Genomic DNA, 12,439 nt, shown 5'->3' on the forward strand with positions numbered 1-12,439 from the left:
AAAGAAATGTGATGGACTAGGATTGGAAGAGTTTCATGTAAATCCCTGAAGTTACAAAGGCCCCTGGTAATGACTTTAATGAACATGACTCTCCATATTGGCTTCTTGTGCCTCTAATTTTTCATGCACCTTGTCTATGAAAATGCATTCTCACATGACTTATGATCTTTTGCCTCAAGATTTGTTTATTTTTTATTGGTTTGCCGGGAGGGGTGACCTAGACAAGTAAACAAAAGATGCTAATGTCACTAGAGATCATTCTTCATCTTATACCAACAACTTCTCTACAAAATACTGCACATGTCATCAAATAGGATACACATTTGACCAGTGTTTTCTTGTCAAAAAAGAAAAACAAAGATGCAAGAACAAAATGAATAAATAAATAAATTGTTTTGCAACTGAGTATGACTCTTAGTAGACCTAGAGTTTAATAGAAATAAGATTAAAAATTAAAAGTATCATAAGAATATCATTTTTCCTCATAAGAGGAAGCCAGTGTGTTGAGGAAGACATGAAAACTAAACAAGCCCTGCTACTAATGGGGAAAGGAGGAAGAGTAGTTGTTGGGAGGTTGAGAACAAGAAGTAAGAAAGGGTCTGAACATGAAAAGGGCTTTGAAGCATTGTGGGGATGTCATAATAAAACCCTGATCTACTATTAATACACTTCCATAAAACGTAAAAAGGAAATAAAGTTTGGCCTGACTGACAGTCATTAACAAAATGGCAAAGAACCACAAAATGTTTAGATTACCAAGTGATCATCAGGTATGTAGCAGGGGAAGATTGAGTACAGCCTAGAAATGTTGAATATAGTGAAAGATTATATTAGAAGAAGTTCTGGAAAGGGCCTATATTCAAAGTAAAGAAATTAAAACATTTTCTGTAAAGCTACAGAAATTCACCTAATGAACTCATGGGGGAAGCGAGTCACAGAGAAGGGAGGTTACAAAGGTAGCTTATGCTTCTTGGTTATCCTGTCCTAGGTGATCGGACACCACTAGCCGCCCCCCCCCCCCCCCGGTTATTCACAGTGTACCTAGATCACTTACATGCTTTGCCTTCTTAGTTCTGACCCTTTACAAAGACTTCTCTTCTGGGCTATTTTCTTGAGTCTTTCTAGTATTCCTGAACTTTCTAGATATTAGTGTCAGATTCTTTGTCTTCGCTTCTTTAATTCATAGCCAACTATCTATTTTGTTGTCTGAACCACTTGCACCCTTCCAAGAGAAGAAAGGATAGGTAGGAATGAATGAGGGATTTGAGTCACACAAGATATCTAAGACAAATCAGATGAGTATAAACATTGTCAATGACAACTTTGAATTCCTGTCGCAATTCAAAATTAACATTCATTTTATAAAATTGCTTCCTAGTCCTTCCGGTCATCACCAGTTCCAGGCCACCTTGGGCGTGAACTCAGCAGACAGTTCCATGGTCCCCAGAGGACTCTCCACGCCCCAAGTGCCTTAGCACTCCTAGGATCTTAGGATCACTGGTGAGTGGAACACAACACCTGCTCCAACACAACTGGGAGAGCCTAGAGCCAACAGGAACAGGAACACGGGAGCCCCGCCCGACCAGTGGCTTAGGTTCCTTCTGGTCTACCTTAGTTTCAAACACAGCTAACAGCCCCATAGTCCCTAGAGGAGGTACCACTTCCAGGTGCTCTTACATGCCCAGGATCTTACAATTCCAGGATCCCAGGGTCCCAGGAGCTTGTTAACACCAGGATCTCAGGGTCTCAGAGGAATCTTGACTGCCAAGATCTCTGACACACCTGGAATCTCAAGATCACAGGATCCTGGAATCACAGGATCACAGAGAAAGCTGGACTCTGAGGAGTTCTGACTCAACTGGGATTACAGGAAGGACAGGCTCCAATCAGATATATTGAGGGCAGAGAGCTCTTAAGAGAATCAGATGGCAGGAGGCAAACATAAGAACAGAAACAACAGAAAGCAAGGTTATTTGGCATCATCAGAACAAAACTCTCCCACCATAGCAAGTCCTGGATATACCATCACACCAGAAAAGCAAGAAATGGATCTAAAGTCACTTCTCATGATGATGGTGGAGGACTATAAGAAGGAAATAAATAGCTCCCTTAAAGAAATACAGGAGAACACATCCAAAATGATGAAAGAATTGAACAAAACCATCTAGAATCTAAAAATGGAAGTAGAAACAATAAAGAAATCACAAAGGAAAATAGAAAACCGAGGAAAGAAGTCAGGAGCCATTGATGCAAGCTTAACCAACAGAATACAAGAGATAGAAGAGAGACTCTCAGGTGCAGAAGGTATCATAGAAAACATTGACACAACAATCAAAGAAATGTGAAATGAAAAAAAAAAATCCTAACCCAAAACATCCAGGAAATCCAGGACACAATGAGAAGATCAAACCTAAGGATAATAGGTATAGACAAGAAGGAAGATTTCCAACTGAAAGGGCCAGTAAATATCATTAACAAAATTATAGAAGAAAACTTCCCCAATCTAAAGAAAGAGATGCCCATGAATATACAAGAAGCCTATAGTATTCCAAATACTTTGGACAAAAAAAGAAATTACTTCCCTCATATAATAATCAAAACACCAAGTGCACAAAACAAATAAAGAATATTAAAAGCAGTAAGGGAAAATGGTCAAGTAACATATAGAGGCAGTCCTATTAGAATTACACCTGACTTCTCCCCAGAGACTATGAAAGCCAGAAGATCCTGGACAGATGTCATACAGACCCTAAGAGAAAACAAATGCCAGCCCAGGCTACTATACCCAGCAAAATGCTCAATTACCATAGATGGAGAAAGTTGGACTCAAAAATACAAACAACCCTATTTAAAATTGGGATACAGAGCTAAACAAAAAAATTTCAACTGAGGAATACCGAATGGCTGAGAAGCACCTAAAATAATATTCAACATACTTAATCATCAGAAAAAGCAAATCAAAACAACCCTGAGATTCCACCTCATACTTGTCAGAATGGCTAAGATCAAAACCTCATGTGACAGCAGATGCTGGCAAGGATATGGTAAAAGAGGAACACTCCTCCATTGCTGGTGGTACTGCAAGCTGGTTCAGTCACTCTAGAAATCAGTTTGGCAGTTCCTCAGAAAACTGGACATAGTTCTACCAGAAGATCCAGCAATACCACTCCTGGGCACATACCCAGAAGATGCTCCAACATATAATAAGAACACATGCTCTACTATGTTCATAGCATTTATTTATTTATAATGTCAAGAAGCAGGAAAGAACTCAGATGTCTCTCAACAAAGGAATGGATACAGAAAATGTGGTACATACACAATGGAGAACTATGCAGCTATTAAAATCCATGAATTTATGAAATTCTTAGACAAATGGATGTATCTGAAGCATATCTTCTTGAGTGAGGTAACCCAATTACAAAAGAACACACATGATATGCACTCACTGATAAGTGCTATTAGCCCAGAAGCTCAGAATCCTTCTTAGAAGGGGAAACAAAATACCCACGGAAGGATTTACAGAGACAAAGATCAGAGCAGATACTGAAGGAACTACCATCCAAGAGACAGCCCCACTTGGTGATCCATCCCATAAACAACCACCAAACCCAGACACTATGGCAGATGCCAACAAGCGCTTGCTGACTGGATCCTAATATAGTTGTCTCCTGAGGGGCTCTGCCAATGCCTGGAAAATACAGAAGAGGATGCACACATCATCCATTGGATGGAACAAAAGGTCCACAATGAAGGAGCTAGAGAAGGGACCCAAGTTGCTGAAGGGGTTTACAGCCCTATAGAAGGAACATCAATATGATCTAACCAGTACCCATATAGCTCCTTGAAACTAAACCACCAATCAAAGAAAACACATGGTAGAACTTCTGACTCTAGCTCTATATGTAGCAATGGATGGCCTAGTTGGCCATCAATGGGAGGGGAGGCCCTAGGTCTTGTGAAGGCTCTATGCCCAGTATAGGGGAATGCCAGAACCAAGAATGGGGGTTGGTGGGTTGGGGAGCAGGAGGAGAGGGAGGGGATAGGGGATTTTCGGGGGGAACTAGGAAAGGGGGATAACATTTGAAATATAAAGAAAATATCTAATAAAATAAATCAATAAATAGCTATCTATGCCTAGGTAAAATGTCTTAAACCTTAAGGGATTACTGTCTCATTGTGGGAAGCCGCCCCCACATTCGCCGTTACAAGATGGCGCTGACAGCTGTGTTCTAAGTGGTAAACAAATAATCTGCGCATGTGCCAAAGGTAGTTCTCCACCCCATGTACTCTGCCTTCCCCGTGACTACAACTCGGCCATGGGCTGCAGCCAATCAGGGAGTGATACGTCCTAGGCGAAGGATAACTCTCCTTAAGAGGGAAGGGGTTTCGCTTTCGTTTTTGGGCTTTGGGGGCTTACTCTCTTGCTCCTAAAGATGTAAACAATAGAGCTCTTGCTCTGCGCTCTGGCGCTCTGGCGCTCTGGCGCTCTGGCTCCTAAAGATGTAAGCAAGGGGCTTGGGGCTTGCACTCTTGCTCCTGAAGATGTAAGCAATAAAGTTTTGCCGCAGAAGATTCTGGTTTGTTGTGTTCTTCCTGGCCGGTCACGAGAACACGTGTAAGATCTCATCATGAGCTCTCTGAAAGTATAAAGACACATTATTCAATCAATCCAATTGGGCCTGCCAATCACCTGGACTTAAATCCTCTACTTGAGATAGCTATGTGTTCAGACATTTTCAGAATAATCTGAATATTGCCTGTGCTTAATACCAGGACAGTGGTTGCTTGGGTCATTGCCAATTCACTCCCTGAGAATGCCTCAGTTTGCCCTGTAATAAATCATGCTTTTTATTAAAAAAAATGATTCCTAGTGCCAATGGGTAATAGGAGTTCCTAAAGATTTTTTAAACTTTTTATTGATTATTTTGTTAATTTACATTTCAAATGTTATCCCTCTTCCCAATTTCCCCTCCACAAACAACCTATCCCACCCCCCTGCTTCTATGAGTGTGCTTCCCACACCCATCCAACAACTCCCACATCACTGCCCTAATATTCCCGTACACTAAGGCATAGATCAAGGGCCTCCCCTTCCAGTGATGGCCACTAAGTCCATCCTCTTCTATATATGCAGCAGGAGCCATGGGTTCCTCCATGTGTAATCTTTGGTTTGGGGTTTAGTCCCTGGGAGCTTTGGGTGGTCTGGGTAGTTGGTATTGTTGTTCTTCTTATGGGGTTACAAAGCAACGGTAAAAACCAACAGATTCCTCAGGTAGCACTATGTCCAATTTTCTGAGGAACTGACAGACTGATTCCCATAGTGGTTGTACCAGCTTACAATCCCACCAACAATGGAGGAGTGAGCCTCATTCTCCACATCCTTGCCAGCATCTGCTGTCACCTGAGTTTTTTTATTTTAGCCATTCTGACTGGTGTGAGGTAGAATCTGAGTCGTTTTGATTTGTGTTTCCCCAATAACTAAGGATGTTGAACATTTTTAGGTGCTTCTTGGCCATTTGAGTTTCCTCAATTGAGAATCCTTTGTTCCGCTCTGTACACCATTTTTAATAGGTTTAGAGTTATTTGTTGGATATAGGATTGGTAAGTATCTTTTCCCAATCTTTTGGTTGCCATTTTGTCCTATTGACAGTGTCCTTTGCCTTACAAAGATTTGAAATTTTATGAGGTCCCATTTGTCAATCCTTGATCTTAGAGAATAAGCCATTGGTGTTCTATTCAGAAATTTTTCTCCTATACCCATGTGTTTGAAGCTCTTTCCCACTTTCTCTTCTATTGGTTTCAGTGTATCTGGTTTTATATGAAGGTCCTTGATCCACTTGGACTTAAACTTTGTGCAGGGAGATAAGAATGGATTGATTTGAGTTCTTCTACATTCTAACCTCCAGTTGAACTAGCACCATTTGTTGAAAATGGTGTCTTTTTTCTATTGGATAATTTTACCTCCTTTATCAAAGATCAAGTGATCAAGTAATACAGCTTGAGGTCAGGGATAGTGATTCAGCTACAACACTCCTGGGCATACACCCAAAAGATGCTCCAACATATATCAAGGACACATGTTCTACTATGTTCATAGCAACCTTATTTATAATATCCAGAAGCTGTAAGGAACCCAGATGTCATTCATGAAAGGAATAGATACAGAAAATGTGATACATTTACACATTGGAATACAACTCAACTATTTAAAACAATTAATTCATGAAATTCTTAGGCAAATGGATGGAACTTGAAAATATCATCCTGTGTGAGGCATCCCAGTCACAAAAGAACACACATGATATGTACTCGTTATTAAGTGGATATTAGCCTAAAAGCTTGGGAGCCCCAAAATACAATTCAGATATCACATGAACCTTAAGAAGAAGGAAGATCAAAGTGTGGATACGTCAGTCCTTCTTAGAAGGGGGAACAAAATATTCACAGGAGGAAATATGGATACAAAGTGCGGACCAGAGACTGAAGGAAAGGCCATCCAGAGACTGCCCTACCTGGGAATCCATTCCATATACAGTCACCAAAAGCAGACACTTTGGTGGATGCCAAGAACTGCATGCTAATAGGAGCATGATACAGCTGTCACCTATGAGGCTCTTCCAGAACCTGGCAAATACAAAGATGGATACTCACAGCCAACCATTGTATTGAGCACTGGGTGCCCAGTGGAAGAGTTAGAGAAAGGACCAAAGGAACTGAAGGGATTTGGAACCCATGGGAAGAACAACAATATCAACCTACAGATCCCCAAACCCGACCCAGAGCTCCCATGGACTAAAACACCAAGCAAGAGTATACATGGAGGGACCCATAGCTCCAGCTGCATATGTAGCAGAGAATGGCCTTGTTGGGCATCAACGAAAGGAGAGGCCCTTGTTTTTGTGAATGTTTGATGCCCCAGTGTATGGGAATGCCAGGGCAGAGAGGCAAGAGTGGTTGTTGGATGTGGGGGCACCCTCATAGAAGCAGGGGGAGGGAAGAGGTGGTTGGGGGTTTCTGGAGGGAAAACTGGGAAAGGGGATAACATTTGAAATGTAAAAAAAGATTATCCAATAAAAATTAAAACAATGTCTCTTAATTAAAAAATATGAGATTTAAGATCTACATTTAAGGAATAATTAGCATTCTGTAGTAAATTATTAAGGGTGAGTGGTAAAGGAAAACGATCATGATTCTCAGGTTTCTTTTGTAGGCTTTTTAAAATTTTTAATACTTTATATTTATTTTCTTAAATGCCTATAAAAGAACACATTTTCATAAAGCATTCGTACTTCATTTTGGTTGAGTCTTTCAGCTCTCATTTGATCCTCATCTTCCTGCCAGCCTTTCCCCCCAGTACATGTTGACCCATGGGTTCTCCCTTCAGCTTCATTCTATTCACCCTTTTCTCTAGTAAAGTCTCTATTCAAATCTCATGGGCTCCTTTAGAACTTTCTCACCTTTACCAACCTTACCCCCACCTAGCACACATATTTAAAAGCTAGATACTAGAATCTACTCTCGATAAACAGAGAACATGTTCAATTTTGTTTCTGAGTCTGGATAGCCTTGCTTCCACTCATTCTTGTGAAAAGGTTCAAAATGTATTTAGTTTAGAGGTGAATAAATTTTCATTGCTCTAATGCGCTTCATTTTTATTATTGATTCATGGATTAATGACTATCTACACTGTCTCCATTAGAGAACTAGCCACTCTGAGAAGACTGTAAATGAACAAGCGTGTGGAATTATATCCATTTGTAGGACACAAAGTGTACGGGACTATCCCCAGCAGTAGTGCAGTTAGATCATACGGTAATTTTACTTTTCATTTACAAGAGGTATACACATTGATTTCCATTCTGGCCTCATTAGGATACACACTTGAACCAAGAGTGTGTTAAAGTTTTTTCCCCACACCCTTTCCAGCATTAGTTGTGATCTGTTTTCATGGTGATAGACACTCTGACTGGGGTGAGATGGAATCTGAGTTTAATTTGCATTGCTCTAATGAGGAGATACCTTTAAAGATATCTATTGGCAACTTGTAGTTTATCTTTTGAGAACTGGCTGTTGAGTCCATCAGTCCATCTATATGATTGAACTGTTTTTGTGTGTTTAATTTTTGCATACATCCATACCTCATCTGAAGTATGACTAATAAAACATGTCTTGCATTCTGTAGGCTATCATTTCAATGGTTGATAGTATCTTTTGCTGTGTATTATCTCCACTGCAATTGTCAGTTCTTAAGGCCTGGTCCATGTGCTAGTGGTATTCTGTTCAGAAATGTATTGCCTATAGCTCTATCCTAAATGCTTCCTTTCTTGCTCTGTAATAAGTTCTAATAGTCTGTATTTCTTATCATGTTTATCCTCTCATTCCTCTCTATGTAATATGATATTTTCATGGACTGTGTTCTACCCCACATTGTTGCATATGTGTCTTTCTTTGTCATCTATGGGTAATGTTCTTTTAATGTGTGCATTTACTGCTATTAACATTTCTCTTGAGGCTACCTTGGTTGCATCACAAAGTTCTTGTAAGTTGTTCTCTTGTTGTCATTTATTTCCAAGAGATTTTTAATTTCTTCTTGCTTTCTTTGATGATTTTTTTTTTTAATTCAAAACTACACTATTCATTCCCCCAAGTGCTTGTGTATTTTCTGGAATTAGCCCTGCTCTTCATTTCTAGTTTTACTCTGTGGCGGTCTCTGGTAGGACAAAGGGGATTGTTTCTGAATATTTTTATTATGGGGGAGTGGCTTTTCAATCTGTGCTGTGAAACAGTCTGTGTGAAATCCAACTGAACTATGTGATAATGTAGTCCTAAGGTTTGTTTGATAATTTTTTTTTTATTTTAAATGTCTATCTAGGTATGAAAATGGTATAGTGGTTATCTGGGGAGGTCACTTCCGTCTGAATTCTGATCTTGCAGTCCTTGGTCTGGTTGTTTCCTCCTCTGAAGTTGGCAGGAGATGGGGACTCTCTTTATTCAAATTTCCGTATTCCTCCTCTGGCATGTGCCAGACCTCTCTGCTGGAGACAGTTCAGACTAGGCTTTGAATTCCTAGCACTAAGCAGTTGGGTGCTGGAAGCCTTATGGCAATTTCCACTGAAGCTCCACACCTGGCGAGGTCCTTTTTAAACAATGTTCCTGGAACTTTCTACCAGAAAATTCTGCCACCATTTTCACAGTTTCTCCCCCATTTTCCCACCTTCTGTTTGCGTGATCACATCTTTCACTGATATTGAAGGCTTCTCTTCAGGATAAAGTTTGTTCACTAATGTTTCCATATTCTGACTGTCTCTATCCCTGGTTCACAATGAGGCAGCCTCTAGCCCATCATTTTACTTTCATTCTTTTTAGGGAAGAAAATAAAACTGCAGCCTGGTTCATCTTTCAGCGCACTTTGCTGGGTGAAGCTTTCAGCTCTCATTTTTGTCGTAATATCTGAGCCTTGTTCACTTTAACCCTTGGTTATTTCTAGAACTTTATATGGTTTTTAACAAGGACTCTAGGATCAGCTTGGATAAAATTCTGAATGAGGTAGTTTGATTTCTCATGTTCCCATGATGTACTTCTGATGATCATTACTTATACAGTCATAAAGCTGAGGGTTTTTTTGTTTGTTTTTATCTAACTTGCTATTTAGAAAATACTAGATCCACTATCTGTCCCAAAATAAACATAAAATATAGTAGTACCTAAAGAAAATGAATGTATAAAATATTAGCACCTAGTTTAAAAAAAAAAGACATTTCTCTTCTATTCTAATCCTACAATATCTAATCCAGTGTGATAAATGCAAATTACTCTCACCAATGATTAAAAGAAGTTGGCTGGAAAACATAATTTATTACATTTTTATTCTGCTGAATTTATTTCACAATATTTCTTTGACATATAGGAATCTTATATGTTTTGAGTTTTGAAAGCCAATTTTTATTCTAATTATTTAGTTATACTGAGGTGCTGATTTACTGATTAGCATGTCAGCAATGCCAACAGAACAGTGGGATAATGCCACACTTTCAATCTCAGAGAACACAACTCCAAAGGACATCAAGGTGAGCCCTGCTGTGCAGAGCTATGCAGCCAAGCAAAGAGGTCTGGCAGACAGATTTACAAAGCGATAAGGAGGTATCATCTTATTATACAGAGCAAATTTTACCCAAATAATGTCAGCATGAGCAAAGCCCCTTGTTTCTCTTACTTAGCAGGAACTAAATGAATGATAAGCTAAGTAGTGCCTATTTCCTTTGAAAACTGTCAATTCAGTGGAATTAGAACCATTGCTAGTTGAAGTTAAAAAATCAATTCAAACATGTTTTTCCTGCATCAAGACCTTGAATAATTCATTTTGTTTGGCTTCTTCGGAATACTTTTCTAAAGTAACTTTTAGAGTATGAATATATGAATGAATATTGAAATGTGAAATCATAGCACTGAAAATATTAGTGAATCCGTATAAGCAAAGAAACAACGATACTAATATTCACAAGAAAAATACAAAGAAATATGAGCTCATTGTTATTATTCAACTTTTTAAAAATTGCCTTGTAAACAATATGCAAATGTGCTAAAGCTACTTTTAAAATATTTTTTCTGCGAAGATTCTCTACTGCAGAGGTTATAGCTAGAATTTATCTCTCAAAAATATGAATTTCATACAGCTCAGACACCATCCTGTCACAGTTTGCACCAACTTTGCTCCCTGAGACAGGCTTATTTCTATTTGAATTTCTAGAAAATATGTCAGCCAAACAGAACAAAGAAATGGAAGAAAAAGCAGTTTTTATCCTTCTTACTGTTTTGCAGGAGAAATGATCATGATAATTGAGGAAGTCATTGTTTCAACGAAGCACAATGGGAGAAGTGTTTGAAGATCCAAGAAACCAAGGCTAAGTACTAACTAGACAATACATATCTGTTAAAGGTTCTCATGAAAAAAAAGAGAGCTAGAATATGGAACTAGACTCAGTATAAATTTAGAACTGCAACACTTTGGGCAGAGAAGAAATGACTAATGGAGATATTTTAAAATACTTTGCTGTGTGATGTAAGATACAAGAATATTTTGCATCCCTCCACAAAATTCTGTAGCAGTCAATTATTATTATGCATTGTGTTTGCAACAAGGCATTTGTCTTTCTGAAGATTAGGGTAAAAGAACAAAGGCCAAGAACAAACACAGTGTTGCTTTATGCTCACCATCAACTTGAGTAGACTCACATCATCTGAATGACACACATCTTAGCATGTCAAGAGGGTGTTTCCAGGGAGTTTTGCCTGAGGAGGGAAGGCTCAGCCTGAATATGGGCAGCACCACCCTGTGACTTGGGGCCTTTCAGTGAACAAAAAGGGTGAAGGCAGCTGAGTGCACGGCCTTGCTGTGCTTTCTGAAGACAGTTGCAATAGGAGCAGCCATCTCATGACCCTGCATCCTGCCATCCCAACCATGCCTTATTCTCAAAACAAAAACAAACCCTTCCTCCTTCAAGTTGCTTCTTTCATATATTTTGTCTAATAAATACATCATGGCCCAGTGCTGTTATAGTAACCAATGATGCCAATAGACAAGAATCAGAGAGTACATGAGGAATATCTGGACAGAGCTCTGGTCTTAAGCATCAGGAAGCTTGAATGTTTTCTAAAATGGTCCTTCTACAAAACACTTCCCTTTGAAGGAAACTAGATGCTTTAATTGCTTATGTGAAGAATACAATGTGAGTGCCATGGGATGCATTTACTTGTTATTCAATAGAGATTGAGAGTGACCACCTGAACACACAGGAAACAAATTTGTCCGGTGAGAGTGAGGGCACAGCTGTGTATCTGAATTATTGGCTGTTTACCTGTGATCTGTTGGCAGACAAAAGACAGAGCCATGCAGGGATTCTAGGAAGAGTGCTGTCACAGCAGTTTCTCCTTCCTTCACAAATCAAAAACGTTTGGCCTAATTTCGCTGGGTACATATACAAGTCAATGTGTTAAAACAATCGATTAAATGGTTTAAAGGTTTGGAGCTTACCATTTTCTGGGTTCAGGAGAGCTGTTATACTAGCTGTTTTAAAAAATATTTTGGAAGGTCGAAAGGAGAGAATGAAGACAGACCTCGGGTAAAAAGATACTATATGCCCAGCAGACCAGAGGGCTAAAAGTCCCAGGATAGTGTCAGTACTGGGGTCAGTGGCAATCTGCTGCCAGCGTGGTCCTGCAGCCCACAGGGCTGAGTACCCAGGAGAAGGATGAGAAGACCATGGCTGTCTAACAGATGGCACTCTCTGGTGAGGGAAAAATCTGCCAAAACCAGGTGTTTCGCAGACTGTTTTTTTCCCTTGGAATTTCTATTCATGGGTCCATTCCAAAAACTTAGATAGGAGCACAGCTGCCAATGAGTTATCTAAAGAAATCAGATTTTTTTTAAGCATAAGAG

The 12,439-nt window shown here is 39.5% G+C and overlaps 1 long non-coding RNA gene across 2 annotated transcripts in view; it reads right to left on the reverse strand.

Moving 5' to 3' along the window:
- Nucleotides 1–10,937, reverse strand: part of Gm32658 — a 120,975-nt gene extending 110,038 nt beyond the window's left edge. For both annotated transcript variants that reach the window (XR_390670.3, XR_390669.3), the window contains exon 1: nt 10,812–10,937. This is a non-coding gene — a long non-coding RNA (predicted gene, 32658). The remainder of the gene's footprint in view (nt 1–10,811) is intronic.
- Between the last annotated feature and the right edge of the window lie 1,502 nt (nt 10,938–12,439).

Source organism: Mus musculus, chromosome 4, assembly GCF_000001635.26.
Source record: "Mus musculus strain C57BL/6J chromosome 4, GRCm38.p6 C57BL/6J".
In the NCBI taxonomy this organism is placed as follows: Eukaryota; Metazoa; Chordata; class Mammalia; order Rodentia; family Muridae; genus Mus; species Mus musculus.